Source organism: Somniosus microcephalus, chromosome 8, assembly GCF_052327205.1.
Source record: "Somniosus microcephalus isolate GS21.2 chromosome 8, FLI_Smic_1.0, whole genome shotgun sequence".
NCBI classification, from domain to species: domain Eukaryota; kingdom Metazoa; phylum Chordata; class Chondrichthyes; order Squaliformes; family Somniosidae; genus Somniosus; species Somniosus microcephalus.
This window is the reverse complement of record NC_140994.1, coordinates 148,840,326-148,862,358: the sequence shown is the minus strand read 5'-3', so window position 1 is coordinate 148,862,358 and position 22,033 is coordinate 148,840,326. Positions and strand designations below refer to the sequence as shown.

Below are 22,033 nucleotides of genomic sequence, written 5' to 3'. Positions count from 1 at the left end.
TGTTTTTGTTGCTATGATCAATTGTGGGCCGGAGGTAAAATAATTCAAGTATCCTTGAACTGCAATTAGTGGCACTATCATGAAGAAAAAAATATTCAGCAGTTTTTATCCTGGAGGAGGGACTTAGATGAATCTTGATGATGGTAAAAACTGCAGTTGGTTAACAGAAGCAATAAGTCATGAGTGTAACTCTATTAATATATTGCAAGCATTAGTTTTGTTTGAAAGTTTCCATGTCATCATAAATAGAGGATTTGGCTCCTTCCCTGCTGGCCGACTTTTTGAGTTTTCATCTCATTAGCAAGTAATGTTGCCAAATAAAAACTTTGCCATCCTAGCTGTTTACAATGGATATGAGATTTCTAGAACATAGGATTACATAGGATATGCAGCACAGAAAAAAGCCATTCGGCCCAACCAGTCCATGCCGGCGTTTATGCTCCACTCGAACCTCCCCCTGTCTTTCTTCATCGAACTCTATCAGCATAACCCTCTATTCCCTTCTCCCTCAAATGCTTATCTAGCCTCCCCTTAAATGCAACTATACTATTTGCCTCAACCACTCCCTGTGGTAGCGAGTTCCACATTCTCACCACTCTTTGGGTAAAGAAGTCTCTTCTGAATTCCCTATTTGATTTATTGGTGACTATCTTATATTGATGGCCTCTAGTTTTGTTCTTCCCCCCACAAGTGGAAACACTCTATCTACTCTAGCAAAACCTTTCATAATTTTAAAGACCTCTGTTAGGTCACCCCTCAGCCTTCTCTTTTCAAGAGAAAAGAGACAAAGCCTGTTCATCCTTTCCTCATATGTATACCCTCACATTTCTGGTATCATCCTCCTAAATCTTCTCTATACCCTCTCCAGTGACTTTATATCCTTTTTATAATATGGAGACCAGAACTGTACGCAGTACTCCAAGTGTGGTCTAACCAAGGTTCAATACTAGTTTAGCATAACTTTCCTACTTTTCAATTCTATCCCTCTAGAAATAAACCTTAGTGCTTGGTTTGCTTTTTTATGGCCTTGTTAACCTGTGTTGCAACTTTTAGTGATTTGTGTATTTGTACGCCGAGATCCCTTTGCTCCTCTACCCCATTTTGATTCTTATTTTCCAAGTAATATGTGACCTCCCTATTTTTCTTACCAAAATGTAATACCTCACAATTATCTGTGTTGAAATTCATTTGCCAATTATATGCTCTTTCTGCAAGTTTATTAATGTATTCCTGTAATTTGTTGCAGTCCTCCTGAGTATTGACTATCCCCTCAATTTGGTGTCATCCGCAAATTTAGAAATTGTGTCTTTGATTCCAAAGTCTAAATCGTTAATATAAATTGTGAACAGTGGCTCCAACACTGATCCTTGTGGAACACCACTACCCACCTCTGCCACTGTGAATAGCTACACTTTACCCCTACTCTCTGCTTTCTGTCTTGAAACCAGCCAGCAATCCATTCTGCTACTTGTCCCAACTCCACATTCTCTGACCTTATTCATTAGTCTATTATGTGGTACCTTATCGAAGGCCTTTTGAAAATCTAGATAAATTACATCTACTGCATTAACCTTGTCTATTCTGTTACCTCTTCAAAAAATTCAATGAGGTTGGTCAAGCAAGACTTACCCTTTTGAAATCCATGCTGACTATTCATTATTATATTTTTGGTTTCTAGATGTTCTTCTATTTTCTCCTTTAGTAGGGATTCCATTATTTTCCTACCACCAATGTTAAGCTGACTGGTCTATAGTTCCCTGGACATGTTCTACCTGCCTTCTTAAATATAGGTATTACATTAGCTATCTGCCAGTCCTCTGGCACTACAACTTTTTCTAACGAATTATTAAATATGTGTAATAGTACCTCTGCTATCTCTTCCCTAGATTCTTTTAAAATGTGCGGATGTAATCTGTCTGGACCAGGGGTTTTATCCTCTTTGAGTTTGATTAGTTTATTTAATATATCTCCTCTTTATTTTAAATGCAGTTATCTCATTTCTAATCTCATCATCCAATGTCATGTCCACCTGTTCTGTCTCCCTGATAAATACTGAAGCAAAATAATTACTTAATATTTCTGCCATCTCTCTATTGCTGCCTGTGGTATTATCCTGTCCATGCCTTAGTGGCCCTATTCCCAACCCGATCTTCCTTTTTATTTATATGCCTGTAAAATATTTTACTATTTTGTTTTATGTTCCTTGATAATTTAATTTCATAGTTCCTCTTTACCTTCCTAATTCTTTGTTTGTCTTCTCTCCTAATCTCTTTGTATTCTCCCTTATCATGCTCTCCATGTACTTTCCTTACTTTCAATTTTTCCCTTATGTCTTTATTCATCCATGGTGTTTCATTAGTGTTTAGTTTGTTCTTGTTTTTTTAGCAGAATATATTTTTCCTGGACTCTGTTGAACACCATTTTAAATGTTTCCCATTGCTGTTCTACATTATTGTTTGCCAATATTGTTGTCCATTTTATTTTCCCAAGTTCTATTCTCAGCACCTCAAAATCGGCTTTTCTCCAATTTATTACCCTGGTCTTCGTCATACTTATGTCCTTCTCAACAGCAAGAAAGGACACGGTACCTTTAACAGTTTCCATTTTTACTTCTAACCACCCGATTCACATGACGTGAAGTCAAAAATTGCTGAACATATTTTAATAAGTATCTTCAGTTCTTGAAATTTGTGATCCAATGATCATGGCATCACTTGATTTCAATGGTCAGTAAAAGCACAATAATAGTAAATATTTTATATTATCAGATAATTTAAAAATAATTACTCTCTCTTTGTTTAATTATATAGATTTTAACTTTATAAAACAATGGAACAATTCTTCCTTAAAATAATGATGTAAAGATACATGTCTAACACCATACTAAGACATCTATTTTTCCACTTAGAATATTATTTAGTATTCCATTCACCAACTCAATCACCCTTCATCTCAATTAATGCAAAGAACATTTTTGTAGCTAATTATATAGAACTTCTCTGCCGAAATTTATTTGAGACATCAATATTTCTGCCAAGTAATACTACACAAATATGATTTTGCTACAAATATATTTATAGATCATTATTATGCAATTGTTAGAAATTGTGAATCAGGCATGAGAATTAAACATCAGTAACCTGCCCAGTATCTGTTGGTTTAAGTACTACATCCTTTGCTGATGTGAGCACCACCCAATCACTGCTAGTGTAAATTTGGCACCTTAAATTGTGTTGTAATGACTACACCTTCTCCACTGGTGTAATTACTAAATCTCCTGTCTGCTTCTGATATTCTGATGAGGGCTACAAAGCTAAAACATCATAACTGACTGACCTGTTGTATATTGCCAGAATTTTCTGTTTTTATTCTCGATTTTCAGCATTTGCAGTTTTTGTTTTGTAGTACTGAACCGCTCTTCTGGTGTAAGTATTGAACCCAGGCCAATAGCATAAAACTGCATTCTCTTTACTGATGAAGGCACCACATCCTCTCTGCTGGTGTAACTATTGAATATTTTGGGCCAGAATTTGCGGTGGGTATGGTGCCGTACTTAGAATATGCCGTCATACCGCCTTTGAAATGGACAACAAGTTTGGGATTTGCATGTGCGCTAAATCCAGAACTTGCGATCTGTCAAGTTCCGACTTGACAGATCATCTGCACCGACACCGCACCGACATTGAAAACCTAATTACTGGTGCAGAGTTGGGCCAATTGCCCACCAACTGCCCAGCAATTACATACAAACATTTTACGGTTAGTGGAAACAGGTGCAGGGCCTGTTTCCACAGCGTAAGGGTTACCTCCTGACAAATGCAAATAATTTCAAAAACTTATGAGGCCGGAAATTGAAGCATTTTAGAATTTTGCCCATGGAAAGTATTTATGCATCCATGAAAAGTTTGGAGGAAGGAGTTGCTGCATTGATAAAATAATTTATTTTTTTTGCACCTATGTGCAGAATAAGCTTAAAAAAGATCCAAACTGAAAGTATAGATGTTTATCCCAAAAGGCTCCAGTAATGAGGGTTTGTTTTTCCTTGGAGATAATAAATGAGTGAGTCCTTCTGTTTGCTGATTGCAGCACCAGGCCCACGTGATCCCAGGTACGTTTCTGCACACGCTGCGTCAAACAGCAAATACGCCAAGGAGGGTCCCCATCAGATAAGTTTGCATTCTATTCGGATGCCGGCGGCGTACTCCATAGGTACGTCGCCAACCAGCAAAACCTTTTGGTGCAACTACTGAACCTTATCTGCAGGTGTAGAGATGTGATCCTCTTTGTTGCAGTAAATACCAAGCCTTCTCCAGTGATAGAAGTACTGGACTCTCTGCTTGTGTAAATACAGCGTACTCTCTACTGGTGTAAAGGCCATACTCTATTTGTTGGTGTAACTACTGTACCCTCCCCCTCCAGGTGTAATTACCACACTTTCCCTCCTAATGTAAGGATTGTACCCACTCTGTTGGTGTAGCAGCTGCAACCTCCCTTCTCTGTAATGATTGCACTCTCCCTTCAGGCGAAACAACTGAATCCTCTCTTCTGACTGTCAGCACTTGCCCAACAATACTAAATAAATATGAAATGTAATTATATCTCAAATGATTGTGTCGTGGCTACCCGCAATACGGTTCAGTATCAGCTTTCAATCATCCCAGGCTTTTCACATGAACCACACCTTTCAAGTGAGGTAAACAAATACGCAGATTTAAAGTCGATTACTACAATATGAGAACATTCAGATTAAAATTGTTTTAAATTAATATAAATCATTTTGTTGCAGTAAAACCTGGCACATTTGTTGATGTATGAGTTGTAATCTTATTTCTTTCTGCACATTTCAATGACAAGCGATCACCTCCTTTAATAAGCCTTTAGTCAGTTCAAAATAACTTCTGCGTTTTATTGTTAACTGCTGCAAATTTCAGTGCCATCGCTGGTACTGCAGTGAGCTTTGTACCTACAATTGTATTCTGTAACAAACTGCATTTAACAGAGAAAAAAATCAAATGATAGACATTTCACGTTGCAAATAAATATAAATACAATCACAACATATTAGATGCATATTCATATTAAGTCACTGAGTAATCCTACAAACACAAGTAAACTTAACTAACTCTGAATTTACATGAAAATATCATTTGTAATAGTATAGTAAAGCCACAGATGTGTGAGGAATGTAACAATTACTATCATTAATTTTAACTTTTGTATTTTTTACTCCCTTGCTACAAGATGTTCTGATTTTACAGTATAATAATCAGGAGTTACTCTTAATATTTGTATTTCAGTGTGTGTAAAATAATAATGAAATAGAATTATGCACTGATAATTGAGTGGGCAGTGTGTTTCACTGGTTTTATTTTCTTGGTGTTTCCAGCATCACATTTCCATGATCAGCTGGGAGGCTGGACAAGAGAGCCATTGACTTCTCTGCAGTCTGTGCCAAGGACCTTACAAGCTCAGCTGAGGTCCGAGAGCAGGCTGCAGAGTGTGATTAGGTTGAGGTGAAACGTTGCCATCTAGTGGTCCAGCCAAGAACAGACAAAACTTATCACGTCTGCGGCTACTGAACCAGTGACCAAAGGATTCAACAGTTTGTTGCTTGTCATCAAGCTTCCAATGAGAGGGAACGCAGCCCTTTGTGCGATGAATACTAATTGAAATGGGGAAAACTACAAATCTAATAATACAGGAGATTCTGAATGGTTATCTGGACAGACAAGAGACTGTGACAAACTGAAGCAGAAAAGAGAGAATACCTGTTTGTTCTAAAGGAAGGGGTGACACAGAAAAAACAGAGAGAAACAGTTCAGAGAAATAGAAAGGGAGAGAAGATTACAGTTATGACAAAAAAACAGCTTAGCAGGGAGGGGAAGAAAGTTTAACAAGTTAATAAAAATAATAGAAGCATGCATAAGCTAATTAGAAAAAAATCTGTGCAACAAAGCATTATAATTAACAAACATGCATTAAACAATATCAGCTAGAAAACAACACTGACCAGTATAAAAAACAGTTCTGTTTATCAGGCCAATCATTCTCTTATATTGTAGCAACACACATTGAACAAATATATCAGGGATTACACATCAAATATAAATATTCTTTACAAGGCAATATATTTCAAGAATCTGTTAGGATTATTTACTCTCATTTCTGATCATTCAAAGTAAATGACAGAAAATAATATGCTGATTCAGAACAGAAAAAGACAAACTGAGTTTATTTTGAATAAAGAAACATCTCTTGAATCCAGTCACCGGTTACTCATATCATTAAACTACTAGTTTTGCATCAACTCCGAGGGCTTTTCAATGCAAACTGATACAAAAACAATAGTATAAATCGGAGGTGAGTCAGTGTACCTGGCTGTGGACCGCACTGAAGTCAAGAAGTGTGAGACAGTGGCCCAGAAATTCGGGTCTCCACGAGTGAGTATGCACGGGGTACTCACCCGTAGGCCCGATGGAAGTGCCGGTTTCCTGCATGCACTGCACATGCGCGGGAAACCGGTACTTCCGTTCCTCTGAAAGCAGGGGTTCAGAGGTCGAACGCATGCGTGGGGGAGGCTGCGCGTGCGCATCAAACTTAGTTTTTTTTTGACAGGTTTTTCCGTGAGGGTAAGTCTGCAGAAGTTAGAAATTTAAAAAGCAGGCATAAGACCTGCTTTTTACAAGGTAAGTGGTGAATTAATTAAAATTAAAACATTTTTTCCACAGGTTTATTATTTTTAAATACTTTAAAGCAAGGTAAGTTTATTTTTAGCCGTTAGAATATAAAATTATTTTTTTCAAAAATTTAAATTATTGTTTAAAATAGTTATTTCATGTAATTTATAGTTTATTTAAAAAATGTGATTTAAAAAAAAAATTATTTGAAGGTTTCGTGCTATTTTGGGGCCGTAGTATTTATAAGTCTTGACAGCAGTTCCTGTCAAGACTTATGAATGGAGCATTCCCTGCTCCGATTGGCTCCCCATGGCCCACGTGATCCCAGGGGACGCATCGAACTAACTACGCCCCTGGGATACACAAGCACTGTGCGCCGGCAGCTGGACGAGGCCCCAGATTGGAATTCCATGGGGCCCTACAGCTCAACGGTCGGCGCGCAAGGTAAGTGCAGGTCGGGGGCTTGCACCCACGGGAAGACCCCGACCCGAATTTCTGGGCCAATATAACTTCATACTTTAAAATGTTGCCAGGAGGTCCACTGGATGCCCTGGGAACATTTTTAAACTAACTTGTAAATGATTTTAATGATATAAAAGAGCTCATGGTCCTGCTCGTGCTCTCAAAACATTAAAATTAAACTAATCAGAGAGTGGAGCTCTGTGCATGCATAGATCTCCATTGTTGGTGGGCAGACGAGAATGGAACTGACAATGTAATTCCATTCTGCCAGCTCCACATCACAAAATACAGGTATCAGTGTCAGACTAGTGCCTGTAGTTTAACAATGCCCTTAAATTAAGCATCCACTTTGCTTTAAAAGCTAATTTTCCCAGTCTGAACAGTTCCACTACGCAAGTTAAATCTTGATGCACGTGGAATTTTACAGCTTTCTGAGTGGACATATTCATCAAAATTTTTGATCAAATATCAATGATGAAAAGCAATAAATAGTACGGTTTTAAGGGTACTGGCATCTTAAAGATGAAGTTATTATAACTTCTTCAATGGCCTCATGAAGTTAGACCCAATAGGGAATTAAATTAACTCTTAGTGCAGCTTTGGGGTCTTAATATTTATTTCACCTTTCATCAATTTTGACAATTCAGTATTGATATTCATAAATGGTTGAAGCATTTTCAAGCTATTTTGTTAAGTAAACATCAAGCTAATATAATAAAACATGTATTAAAATCAATATTTATTTTTATGCTCCAAATCATTTATGATAGAAACAATAAAGAGTAACTCAGTTGTGTGGTAGCTGTAGCACCATACATTACAATATATCCTAATTAGATCAGTACTGTATGTAAACATTTTGTTGGCCAGTTCTCTGCAGATGCAGACGACCATTCCTATCTAGTTGAAGTGAAAACAGAAAATAAATAATTAGCAGAAATTAATTAATCAAGTATTAAATTTATTATTTTCAAGAAGATAAATCAGATTATATGATATTAATATATTCAGACAAATGGATATGACTTTTGTTTAATTAGGAATATAATTCAATAATCCCATTGATACGTCTGTTTTAGAATGCACTTTATTCACTGAAATGAGAGACTGGAGCTATGTATGCTTTAGATATTGATGATATTCCCGCATCGTTACCTCTGGTGTCCCCCAAGGATCTATCCTTGGCCCCCTCCTATTTCTCATCAACATGTTGCCCCTTGGCGACATCATCCAAAAACACAGCATCAGTTTCCACATGTACGCTGACGACACCCAGCTCTACCTCACTATTTCTTCTCTCGACCCCTCCACAGTGTCTAAATTGACCGACTGCTTGTCCGACATACAGTTCTGGATGAGCAAACATTTTCTCCAATTAAATATTGGAAAGACCAAAGCCATTGTTTTCGGTCCCCGCCACAAACTCTGTTCCCTAGCCACTGACTCCATCCCTCTCCGCAACATCTGTCTGAGGCTGAACCACACTGTTTGCAACCTTGGTGTCATATTTGACCCTGAAATGAGCTTCTGACCACATATCCGCTGCATAACTAATACCGCCTATTTCCACCTCCGTAACATCGCCCGTCTCCGCCCTTGCCTCAGTTCATCCGCTGTTGAAACCCTCATCCATGCCTTTGTTACCTCTAGACTTGACTATTCCAACGCACTCCTGGCTGGCCTCCCACATTCCACCCTACGTAAACTTGAGGTCATCCAAAACTCGGCTGCCTGTGTCCTAACTCGCACCAAGTCCCGTTCGCCCATCAACCCTGTGCTCGCTGACCTACATTGGCTCTCAGTTAAGCAACGCCTTGATTTCAAAATTCTTATTCTTGTTTTCAAATCTCTCCATGGTCTCGCCCCATCCTATCTCTGTAATCTCCTTCAGCCCCTTAACCACCAACCCCCCCCCCCCCGAGATATCTGCGCTCCTCTAATTCTGCCCTCTTGAGCATCCCTGATTATAATCGCTCAACCTTTGGTGGCCGTGCCTTCTGTTGCCTAGGCCCTAAGCTTTGGAATTCCCTGCCTAAACCTGTCCACCTCACTACCTCTCTTTCTTCCTTTAAGACACTCCTTAAAACCTACCTCTTTGACCAAGCTTTTGGTTACCTGCCCTAATTTATCCTTATGTGGATCGGTGTCAAAATTTTTGTCTTAAAATACTGCTGTGCAGCGCCTTGGGATGTTTTACTGTGTTAAATGTGCTATATAAATACAAGTTGTTGTTATTATTTTAGTCACTCCATTTTTAATCCTATCACTGAATGGTCCCTTCATAAATCTTAGGGTCCAATGAGAATAGGTTTAAATAAGAACATATGCTCCCAGTAAAACCTTTATTTCTTCTTGGAGAATACACGTTTTCTATCGATGTTTTACATTTTCTTTGTAGGAAACTGTAACAGCTTTTGTAAAGTCCAATGAGCTGTGCTGCTTATTCATCTTATTGCTTTTACAAATACTTCTGCTAACAAAAGACTGAGGAAAAACAGAAAGCATTGTTATAATTCAATTCAGGGCAAAATTACTAACTGTCCCAATTGAATGAGCACAAGAATGGATAATCACATTTGCTAACTCAAAGCATATCAAATCTGTAGGGTATTGATATATTACATCAATTTCATTTCTTATCAAAATTTAAATAATGTTGGATACATTGTTTTCTCTTATCAATTTTCTCATTACTAGCAGTCAGTAACACACAAATTCTTCATTCTCAAAGGAAAACCATATTGGGAAAGGTTTAGAAATTCAAATTTAGATGTTTAATTGTGATATCAACTCAAACCCACAAATTGCATGAGAAATAGAAAAAAATATTTGTGGATTTAAAAGCTCCATTCTGTGCACTTTTGAGTATTATTGCCTGTGACAGGAAAAATTTAACATGTAGATTTCAGAAAGATCAATTCCAAGCATCACAAAGACAACTCATCTATATATCATCCCATTGGGCCAAATTAGCTAATGGAATTGCCAAAATGTTATTAGATGTTAGAAATATTTTTATTATTGCACTGACGAAAGGTCACTGACCTGAAACGTTAACTCTGTTTCTCTCTCCACAGATGCTGCCTGGCCTGCTGAGTATTTCCAGCATTTTCTGTTTATATTTCAGATATCCAGCATATTTTGCCTTCTGTCACTTCAAGCTTATTGGTTTCCATGTGCTTTTATCACATCTTGCAAATTAATTACATTTGCCATGATGTGGTTTAGTGAACAGAGACTGGATCTCTAAAAAATTACATATTGTGCTCAAAAGCATTGTGAAGGAGACAGGGATAAGATTATTGTGGTAACTAACTATCCATTTAATAGTGGCATCTTACCGTACCATGTGATACTGTACCGAGGAGTGAGTCACCTCCAGAGCACAAGACATGACGTTGCATTTTTTGCTTAATATTTTTATTTTAAACTTGTATGTACTGTACTTGGTCAGGTTTCAGAGTTTTTTCTAAAATCAGATCCTGTTTCATATTTGGGAGGAAATGAACTGAGGAACTGTACTGTGGTGTGTGAAGCAATTTCTTCTTGGCACCTTCCCAAGTTGCAACACATTGACATTAATGCACAGCAGAAATCAATGGAAAATAACAAAGAAATTACTCTGCAGTATGAAATTGTTCATGCTGCTGGTTTGAATCAAGAGAAGAGCACCTCGTAGAACTGTGATGCACAGCAGGTCAGCATATATGCCGATGCAAAACCTGTGAAACAGAATTCAACCCACAGTGTACTTATGCAGATTTTTTTACAACATGAGTCTCAGGGCAGATATTTAACATTGAGATTGTCAATAAAGCAAAACAGGCAGCTGAGCAACCTTTACAGAGTTTAGATTTCATAGGCCAAACTGTTGTTTTGGTTACTGTGAATTTCAATCATTGGCATTATACATAAATTTGAATACACTCAGTGAAAATGTGAAGGTAACTCGACAAAGAACAGGCATCTCATTAATGTCCCGTCTTTGTTCTTGCGTTTTACACTTAAACTGGATCATAGCATTTCAAATTTATTTGGTTGAAGTTAAAACAAATACTCCATTACACAATGTCAACTGTAATGTATGCTCGTCTACAAATGAAAACAACCGTGTCTCACAATAATAATGCTCCTTTATAAAGCAGAATAACAATGCATGGAGTTTCTGCATCATGCTACATAACTAATATAATTACTCTCTTATATGTCAGACTAAATCACACTAAATTATATTACCTAGCACTCCAAAAGAAAAAATATCAATATTTTTAAGAGTTGAACAAATCTTCATATCCTTAGCAGAGTCACCTTACAACCTTTCATCCTTTTTGCCTCTTAGTAACTATTACCAGATTGTCAGTCACATCACACAGTTCGAGATCCCAAAATTGTGATGAATAATAATGTTTCAAATTCATTTGCAAAGGAAAACATACTTTGTAATGAGGACTATTGGACAGTGGTCATTTTAATAAACTACCTGTTACCTGGCCAGTAGTATTAGGGTGAGTTTATGCTTTGTAGAGAAGGAGATATATGTATGTGTGTGTATATATAAGTTATCGAGCACTGAAGTAAGTTCTTGACTGGGCCATTCAGTAAGGTATCCCACAACTGGGCTGCTGTCAAATGAAATGTACCCTATTACCTCTCCAATTTCTGTCCCTTTCTCTCCTCTTTTAAAGACTGTTACTCATCCTCCTCACCCAAATGGCTACTTTTTATGCCCAAATCTAGGGATTGAGGGTCACCAAACTATTTGACTATAGGACATCACTGTCAAACCCAACACTGTTCACCCAACATTCACACACACAGGTGACTGGGTAACAATAAAAAACAGTATTTTTTCAATCATAGCCTAGGGACACCAGGGTAACTCGAGTCCCCCCACCACCATTTAGCTAACTCAGATCAGGATAGAACCTGGAATATTTCTGGCTTGTGTTTGGCTCAGAGCCACACAACACAGTGCATTCAGTCACTTAATCATCAAGCAAAGCCTTAATGCACCTTCTGCTTCTCCACAACATTCATATTCAATCATGAGGAGAAGTGATGTAATGTGAAAGGATTGTATTAAGATGAGGGGCAATGAAAAATAAGAAAACACAAATAAAAATAAAATAGTCCAATTCCTTTGGACTTTTACTCTAAATTGTAAAATGTAAATGTGCTTCAGTAAAATTTTTCAAATTGATTTGATGTATCTGCCATTTTTAAGATAAATTAACACAACTGCAAAAATTTTCGATGGGTAAACTGTGTCTAAATGATACAATGTAATCTATACTTTGATAGATAAAATCAGACTGTCTGTCATTGATTATTTTATTATTACCACTGTGATTCAAAGGCCTTGGCTCAGCTCAGCAACATAAGATATACACTCTCAGCTGGTACAGTTGTGTCATCACCTCCACCTTATAGTACTATTTTACCTTGATTTTAAAATTTATAATTTGGCAATACATGGCTGGCACCATCAACATTGGCCCGGATTTTCCGATCGGAGGCTTCCTGTGTGCGGATGCCTCTAATCTGGAAAAAAATCTATGAACTTACCTGCTGGCTTCGTAGGTCCAGACACTTCCGCTCCTGGGCCTCTCCTGGTACGCGCAGAGGCCCAGGCATCCCAGGGACGCAGGCAGTTCGCAAGCGTCCCTGGGATCACGAGGGCCATGGGGAACCAATCAAAGAAGGGAATCCCCCTTCACACTTTTAACAGGTCTCTCTGCGAAGCTCCGTCAAAAGTATGATTGGGGGTCACTCAAAAAACACACTAAAACATTAAATACATTTTTGTTAAATCATGTATTTAAAATTAGTTAAAATTACATTAAATTAAATATTTTAAACAAAAATGTAATTTTTTGAAAAAAATAATTAAAGTTTTTTACGGGGCTAAAAATAAACTTACCTTTTTTAAAGTATTTTTAAATTATAAAAGTGAAAAAAATTATTTTTTAAACTTTTTTAAACACTTATGCTGGTAAAAGCAGGCCTTACGCCTGCTTTTATCAGGCATAAGATTTTTTAAAGTTTTCAGCGGGTGGAGGTTCTGCAGAAAGCGGAACTCTCTGCCCGCAGAGGCCCTTCTCCAGGGCAGGCGTCCGATCTGTCAAGAGGATTCTTGACAGATCGGAAGTGCCGGTTTTCAGCGCATGCGCTTCGCATGCCTGAAACCGGCACTTGCGAGGCCCCTACGAGTGTGTACACAGCACGTACACACCCGTAGACATCGGAAAATATGGGCCATTATATTCTAATTGTCTACACAATATGGCATTTCAGGTGAATTCCTTACTAATACACAAAGTATGGAAACTGTTAGAGACTCAGTTACAGATAGACACAAGTAGTTTAGTGATAGGTTCTCTCAAACTTCTCGGAAATGTCGCTCATTTTGTTGCAAAGTAAATTAGATTATGGAGAGATCAATGTATCTATTTTGATTGGCTGGAGTAGCACTGTGAAGCCACTATTATGCTTACCTCAGAAGATTGCATTAGAATCACTGATGGTTTCTATCGTACTCATGGCCTGGATTTTGCGTTAAAAATAACAGTGGGGCCATCAGTGCTCACCGTTATTATGGAGTAAATCGACAGCAACTTCCGGTGTCTGCACATGCGCAGTTAAATGCGGAAATCCAAAAGTTGCTGTCCGATTTGCTCTGCTCCTCCACAAGCTCCACTACCTCACTGAGAGATTTGGCATTAAAGTATATGAAGGGCACAAAGTTGCTGTACTTACCATCAGTTATCCATAAACACATCAGAAAAAGTATAAGTGTAAGTGAAATTTTAACAGCGTGATAAATCTTAATTACTGCCAAACAACCTCTCTGGCCCTGAAAATTTACTTTTACAAGTGGGAATTCTCATTCCTTCAGATTCTAGTTTATTGCTGGAGATTTAAACAAAAAGTTAAAATTAAAAAATGTTTTTACTTTTCATTCTGACTCTTTTCTCTGTCTCGCAATCCCATATTTCTTTCCCTCGCTTTGGGTTGGGTTTTGTCAATGGGGAGCTGTTGGAGGCGGGACTCCCACTTGTTGGGTTTTAGTCCTGCCTCCATCAACTTGTGGCCAACCCACGCTATTTTCCCTTGATTGACCTTGTTAAGCCCGCCCAGCGGGTTTAGCAGGCCAATTAAGGGAAAGCCGGTTAGAGATGATGTCAGCGAGTGAGGTTTCATCTGTCACGAGCTTTTGACAGATGAATTGTCATCTTTTGAGAGCTCTGTGAAGCTGTCAAATGCAGACAATCTGTCCTCTAAGTTCAGTCCTGTCACTCAGGCTGAGTTAGAGAGCTCTCCTGATCAGAAAGCAGAAGCCTACAGCTTTTGACAGTTCAGCAGCCATTCTGCTTTCTGTGCCGGTGAGCTGAGAGACTCCCGAGACCTGAAGGGGGGAAGCCTGTAGGAAGAGGTAAAGGTCAGTAAAGCTTTTAAAACACTTTACACACACCTCTGCACACATGCACTCATCCCTCACCTGAACAACGGACATCTCGGCCCCTCCGACCCCTGCAGACTGACGGCCCACCTCGCGACCCTGGCGAGGTTCAGAGCCGTTGGGAAGTCCACACTTCAGGGCTCAAAATGGGGATTAGCCAATAAACTGCCTGTTAACTACCTGTTAACAGGCAGTTAATTGCCACTAATCCCCTTCCCGCCTCGAGGAGATGGGACCCGACGCGGGTCGGGTACCTGCCTCCTGGGAAGATGGCACGGAGGCTGCTTGGGGCAGGATGGGTACCCACCCCCAGATTCTGCCATTTTCCCGGTAGTCCCGCCTGCAAACCCGCCTCCCCAGGGCTGGCAAAATCGCCCCCTCAATTTCACTTTCTGTACATGATTTTATTTTGAATTAAATATTCCAATTTATACTTCCTGGTTTAGACTCTACGAGTCTCAGTGACGATTCTTCAATCTGATTGGTTGAAGAGACATGCTGTTGCTTCGCCTGCTCACACATGCCACAGATCCCCTGTAGAGGGCGCCACATTGAAAATGATCTCTAGTAACCGGAAGTTGCCATTCAAAAACCCACAAAAAGTCTGTGGACAGCTGTAAGCGTAATGAACGGCGAGCGACGTTCCTTCACCGCTGACCGCAAAATCCGGGCCAATGTGTTTTCATATTGCTGGTCTCTATTTTTAAGTTCGGAGTAGCAATCACGTTAGGGGTAAACTTTTTTTTCCCCAATAGTATTTATTTATCAACAGATCATTAGTAGACAAGTATAATATTAAAGACCCCTAACCTGGTGGTAATAATGAAGCTGCAGCTATGTAGATATCAGAAGTTTTTCCGCGCCAATATATGTTGTTACCCACTTTCACCACATTCCAGTCACCAGCATGATAATTCTCCAGAGTATACTTATTAAATAATCATTAGAGAGTATTGTTATAGAAGGTAGGTGGAAAAAAATTGTATAAATATTCCTATGCGTACAAATGAGTTTCTTTAAAATCAAACATCTAATCACTCTTAACCTTTCACCAACAGATGTGGCCCTTGAGACCTGTAAATGATAAATATAAATTTCTGTAGAGGAACTACAAAAGACTATCACATCAGCAGAATTATAATCTGGTGTGGTTTGAGAAATTGTAGCAATGAAAGAATTCAGCAGAATAGTAATGTAAGTTACACTGTGACTCAAACTACATCTTTTTAAAGCGCAATATAAAACCTTTATGCAAAAATGTAAATAGATTTCCACTACAAACGGCTCAAATGGAAAAATTACTGATGGTCTATATTTGTGGTCAGTTGGAAATATATGCTTGCAACTTTTTAATTAATTTTATTTTCTGCTTTGTTAATTCCTCACGTTATACTCCCCAGCAGCATTGTTGGTATTAGGAACTCACTGCATGAGGTATTGCTGGCACAAAATTGAATCCAGCCACCTCGTGGCACAACATACTTAAATCCTAATGCAGTAGAACATTGCTTCTCCAAACTGGTGAGGACCAGTCAAAAAAGCAGACTATTGATTTGTTCGTTCAGAATTAATTTCTTAGAATTTGGATGCAAGAGATACTGATGGCTACAAAGAACACAGAGGAGTAATGTGATCACCCATTTAAATTTTAAGTCAAGAGGTAGAAATGCCATTCAAATAATGGCAGCAGCAGAGCGGACCTGGGAGGAGCGGCGAGGCGGCAGCGGCGGTATAAAGAGAGCCTGAGGCGCAGGTAGGCCCCACAGCAGCAGAGGCAGCAGAGCGGACCTGGGAGGAGCGGCGAGGCAGCAGCGGCGGTACCAACTCAGCACCGGCAGAATTTTCAAAGAGTGACGTCAGAAGTCAAAAGTGACGTCCGCACAAGGGGAGGGAAGTGATTGGTGAGTATCTGGTAACTGTTTTTACTTAGCTTTCTTAAAGTATTTAAGTTTATTCCAGCTAGGTTAATAAATAGTCTGTTAATTAGAGGTATGGCAGGGCAGCTCAGACCCGTGGAATGCACATCCTGTGCCATGTGGGAAGTCCTGGACGACCACATGTGCGGGAAGTGTCACCAGCTACAGCAGCTCGAGCACTGGGTTACGGAGCTTGAGCGGCGGCTGCAGTCACTGCTGTGCATCCACGAGGCTGAGAGCTACGTGGATAGCACGTTTCGGGAGGTGGTCACCCTGCAGCTTAAGAGTGTGCAGGCAGAGAGGGAATGGGTGACCGTCAGACAGAAGAGGAGGACCAGCCAGGTAGTGCAGGAGTCCCCTGAGCCCATCTTGCTCACCAACCAGTATTGGGTGCTGAGTACTGGTGAGGGCTATGGTTCCTCTGGGGATTTCAGCCAGAGCCATGGAAGGCTCAGCTGCACAGGTGGGGGGAAAGAGGAGAGGGAGAGCAACAGTGATAGGTGATTCAATAGTTAGGGGAGCAGACAGGCATTTCTGCGGCCGCAGACGTGACTCCAGGATGGTATGTTGCCTCCCTGGTTCCAGGGTCAAGGATGTCACTGAACGGCTGCAGGGCATTCTGAGGGGGGAGCGTGAACAGCCAGAGGTCGTGGTCCATATCGGTACCAACGACAAGGTAGGAAGAGGGATGAGGTCCTGTAGGCAGAGTTTAGGGAGCTAGGAAAGAGGTTAAAAAGCAGGACCTCAAAGGTAGTAATCTTACCAGTGCCACGTGCTAGTGAGTTCAGAAATAGGAAGAAAGAGCAGATGAATGCGTGGCTGGAGAGATGGTGTAGGAGGGCTTTAGATTCCTGAGGAATTGGAACCGTTTCTGGGGGAGGTGGGACCTCTACAAGCCAGACGGATTGCACCTCAACGGGAACGGGACCAATATCCTCGTGGGAGGGTTTGCTAGTGCTGTTGGGGAGGGTTTAAACTAGCTTGGCAGGGGGATGGGAACCTAAGAATAGAGTCAGTAGGGAGGGAAGAAAAACTGGAACTGGAAAACAAAAATGTAGAAAGTAAATTGGAAGGACAAAGGAATCAAGGGCTAGATAGTAGTCAACAAGGAAGTTTGCCTGTACTAAATGGTAGATCATTCAATGCAAGGATAATAGCGAACAAGGCAGATGAGCTGAGGGTACAGGTAGATAATTGGGACTATGATATTATAGCTATTATACAGAGACGTGACTGAAAGAGGGGAGGATATGGCAACTGAACATTCCTGGTTACAGGATTTTCAGACGGGATAGAGAGGAAGGTAAAAAGGGAGGGGGGTCATGGTATTGTTTAAAGAAACTATTACAGCTGTGAGGAGGGATGATATGTTGGAGGGATCATCAAACGAGGCCATAAGGGTCGAATTGAAAAACAAAAAAGGGGCGATCACACTGCTGGGAGTGTACAACAGACCCCCAAACAGTGAAAGGGAGATAGAAGAACAAATATGTAGACAAATTTCTGAGAAATGCAAAAACTATAGGGCAGTAATAGTACCCCAGTATTAACTGGGATAAAATTAGTGTGAAGGGTATAGAAGGTGCGGAATTCCTAAAATGCATCTGGGAGAACTTTTTTAGCCAGTATGTAGCAAGTCCAACAAGGGAGGGGGCAGTTCTGGACTTAGTTTTAGGGAATGAAGCTGGGCAGATAGACGGCGTATCAGTGGGGGAGCATTTTGATGCTAGTGACCATAATTCTGTTAGATTTAAGGTAGTTATGGAAAAGGACAAGGATAGACCAGGAATAAAAATTCTAAATTGGGGAAAAGCAAATTTTGCTAATCTCAGAGGGGATTTAGCCATAGTGGACTGGAAACAGCTACTTGAAGGTAAATCAGTGTCAGAGCAGTGGGAGGCATTCAAGGACGAGATCCGGAGGGTTCAGACCAAACATGTGTCCTTAAAGAAAAAAGGTGGGACTAACAAATCTAGAGCCCCCTGGATGTCTAGAGACATGCGGGGTAGGATAAAGAAAAAAAGGGAGGCGTATGACAGATACCGAGGGCTAAATACTCCAAAATCTTTAGAGGAGTACAGAAAGTGCAGGGGTGCAGTTAAAAATGATATTAGGAAAGCAAAGAGAGAGCATGAAAAATTCTTGGCAAGTAAAATCAAGGAAAACCCAAAGGTGTTTTATAAATATATTAAGAGTAAGAGGATAACTAAAGAAAGGTAGAGCCTATTAGAGATCATGAGGGTAATCTGTGTGTAGAGGCGGGAGATGTCGGTAGGGTTCTTAATGAATACTTTGCATCTGTTTTCACAAAGGAGAGGGGCGAAGCAGACATTGCTATCGGGGGGAGGAGTGTGAAATATTAGATGAAATAAACATAGTGAGAAAGGAAGTATTGAGGTTTAGCAGATTTAAAAGTGGATAAATCCCCAGGCGCGGATGAAATGTATCCCAGGCTGTTAAGCGAAGCAAAAGAGGAAATAGCAGAGGCCCTGACCATCATTTTTCAATCCACTCTGGCTTCAGGTGTGGTGCCGGAGGACTGGAGGACTGCTAATGTGGTACCCTTGTTTAAAAAGGGAGAAAAGGATAGACTGAGTAATTACAGGCCAGTCAGCCTAACCTCGGTGGTGGGAAAATTATTGGAAAGAATTCTGAAGGACAGGATAAATCTTCATTTAGAAAGGCACGGATTAATCAAGGATAGTCAGCACGGATTTGTTAAGGGAAGGTCGTGTCTGCCAAACTTGATTGAATTTTTTGAGGAGGTAACAAGGAGGGTAGATGAGGGTAGTGCATTTGATGTAGTGTATATGGACTTTAGCAAGGCTTTTGATAAGGTTCCACATGGCAGACTGGTCACGAAGTTAAAAGCCCATGGGATCCAGGGCAAAGAGTCAAGTTGGTTCGGAGACAGGAAGCAGAGGGTAATGGTTGATGGGTGTTTTTTTGACTGGAAGGCTGTTTCCAGTGGAGTTCCGCAGGGCTCAGTACTAGGTCCCTTGCTTTTTGTGGTATATAGCAACGATCTAGACTTGAATACAGGGGCTATGATTAAGAAGTTTGCAGATGATACTAAAATCGGCTGTGTGGTTGATACTGAAGAAGGAAGCTGTAGGCTGCAGGAAGATATCAATAAATTGGTCAGGTAGGCAGAACAGTGGCAAATGGAATTCAATCCGGAGAAGTGTGAGGTAATGCATTTGGGGAGGGCTAACAAGAAAAGGGAAGACACATTAAATGGTAGAACACTGAGTAGTGTAGAGGAACAAAGGGACCTTGGAGTGCATGTCCACAGATCCCTGAAGGTAGCAGGGCAAGTAGATAAGATGGTTAAGAAGGCATACAGAATGCTTGCCTCTATTAGCCGTGATGTGGAGATGCCGGTGTTGGACTGGGGTGGACAAATGTGAGAAGTCACACAACACCAGGTTATAATCCAACAGCTTTATTTGAAATCACAAGCTTTCGGAGCGCTGCTCCTTCACCTGATGAAGGAGCAGCGCTCCGAAAGCTTGTGACTTCAAATAAAGCTGTTGGACTACAACCTGGTGTTGTGTGACTTCTCACATTTATTAGCCGTGGCATAGAATACAAGAGCAGGGGGGTTGTGCTTCAACTGTATAAAACACTAGTTAGGCCTCAGCTAGAGTACTGCGTGCACTTCTGGTCACCACATTACAGGAAAGATGTGATTGCACTAGAGAGGGTACAGAGGAGATTTACAAGGATGTTGCCGGGAGCAGAGAATCTTAGCTATGAGGAAAGACTGGATAGGCGGGGTCTGTTTTCCTTGGAACAGAGGAGGCTGAGGGGAGACCTTATTGAGGTGCATAAAATTATGAGGGACATGAGGGATAGAAAGGACCTATTTCCCTTAGCAGAGGGGTCAAAACCAGGGGACACAGATTTAAAGTAATTGGGGAAGGTTTAGAGGGGATTTGAGGGGAAATTTCTTCACCCAGAGGGTTGTGGGTGTCTGGAACTCTGCCTGAAAGGGTGGTAGAGGCAGGAACCCTAACCACATTTAAAAAGTACTTGGATGTGCACTTGGGATGCTCTAACCTGCAGGGCTACAGACCAAGAGCTGGAAAGTGGGATTAGGCTGGATAGCTCTTTGTTGGCCGGCGCGGACACGATGGGCCGAAATGGCTTCCTTCCGTGCTGTAACTTTCTATGATTCTATGAAAGTATTGTGGCTTAAAGTTAGTAGAAGGAGCTATGTCAGCTGTGGCTCAGTGGGTAGCACGCTCGCCTTTGAGTCAGAAGGTTGTGTGGTTCAAGTCCCACTCCAAGGACTTGAGCACATAAAGCTAGGCTGACACTTCAGTCCAGTGCTGAGGGAGTGCTGCACAGTCGGAAGTGCCGTCTTTCAGATGAGACGTTAAACCGAGGCCCTGTCTGCTCTCTCAGGTGGACGTAAAAGATCCCATGGCACTATTCCGAAGAAGAGTAGGGGAGTTATCACCGGTGTCCTGGCCAATATTTATCCCTCAACCAACATAACAAAAAACAGATTATCTGGTCATTATCACATTGCTGTTTGTGGGACCTTGATGTGTGCAAATTGGCTGCCGTGTTTCCCACATTACAACAGTGACTCCACTTCAAAAGTACTTCATTGGCTGTAACGCGCTTTGAGACATCCGGTGGTCATGAAAGGCTCTATATAAATTCAAGTCTTTCTTTTTTTCTATGACTGAAGTTAGGAGTGGGAATTGCCATTTAAATATTACAGCACAGAGAAACTGACTGCAGTAACAGTTGATGAAATGAGCTCTACCCCTGCAGCACTGACTTAAAATTTTAAGCATGATTTATTAAACTTGGGAGAGATATCAATCATCATACCAGTCACATTTCCAATGCCAGTTGTCCGTAACTAAATTTATGGTCCTGATCTAATGTTCATTTCCAAGAGGTAAAGGCATTCTAACAGCTGACATACATTTTACATAATTATAAAATAAATTACAGGCAGCTGATTGTGCCAATAACCTGCACCAATAGAAAATGCTCCTTTCAAAGCTATCACCCCCCACCCCCAGAATAGTCATGTTCTATTGGTACTTAAATCCTACTCATGTAGAGGCAGCCCTACGGCATAGTGCAACAATGTGCTAACATGCTGAACCACAGAGTGGTAAAACATGGGCTTGTTTCTACAGTTGTGAATTCTCAATTTCTCATGACCTTTCTAAGGTGCTTTCATAGAAGGGAAAGGGAAATATCAAAGGGCAAGTTTTCTTACATGTGTTTAGTGACTGGCTCAAGTGCGACATTGCCATAGGCTTGTGAACATGCTGCCTCCCTGTGTGTCCTTTCATACAGGAGTGGTTTAGGTTAAGGGAAAAGGAAAGAAAACATTTAATAAAGGAAAAATGTTGATGTTTCAGGCATAACCATTCATCAGAACTCTGAGCAGGGGGTTTGAATGAAGGATTATGCCTGACAAGTCAATAATTTTTCTTTCCTTACAGATGCTGCCTGCCTGAATGTTTCCAACATTTTCTGTTTTTGTT

At 40.4% G+C, this 22,033-nt stretch overlaps 1 protein-coding gene across 1 annotated transcript in view; it reads right to left on the bottom strand.

Annotated features, from left to right (window-relative positions):
* The window catches only part of LOC147113862 (protein phosphatase 3 catalytic subunit alpha-like), a 663,284-nt gene that overhangs the window by 5,943 nt on the left and 635,308 nt on the right, over nucleotides 1–22,033 (bottom strand). The gene's annotated exons all lie outside the window — the stretch shown is intronic.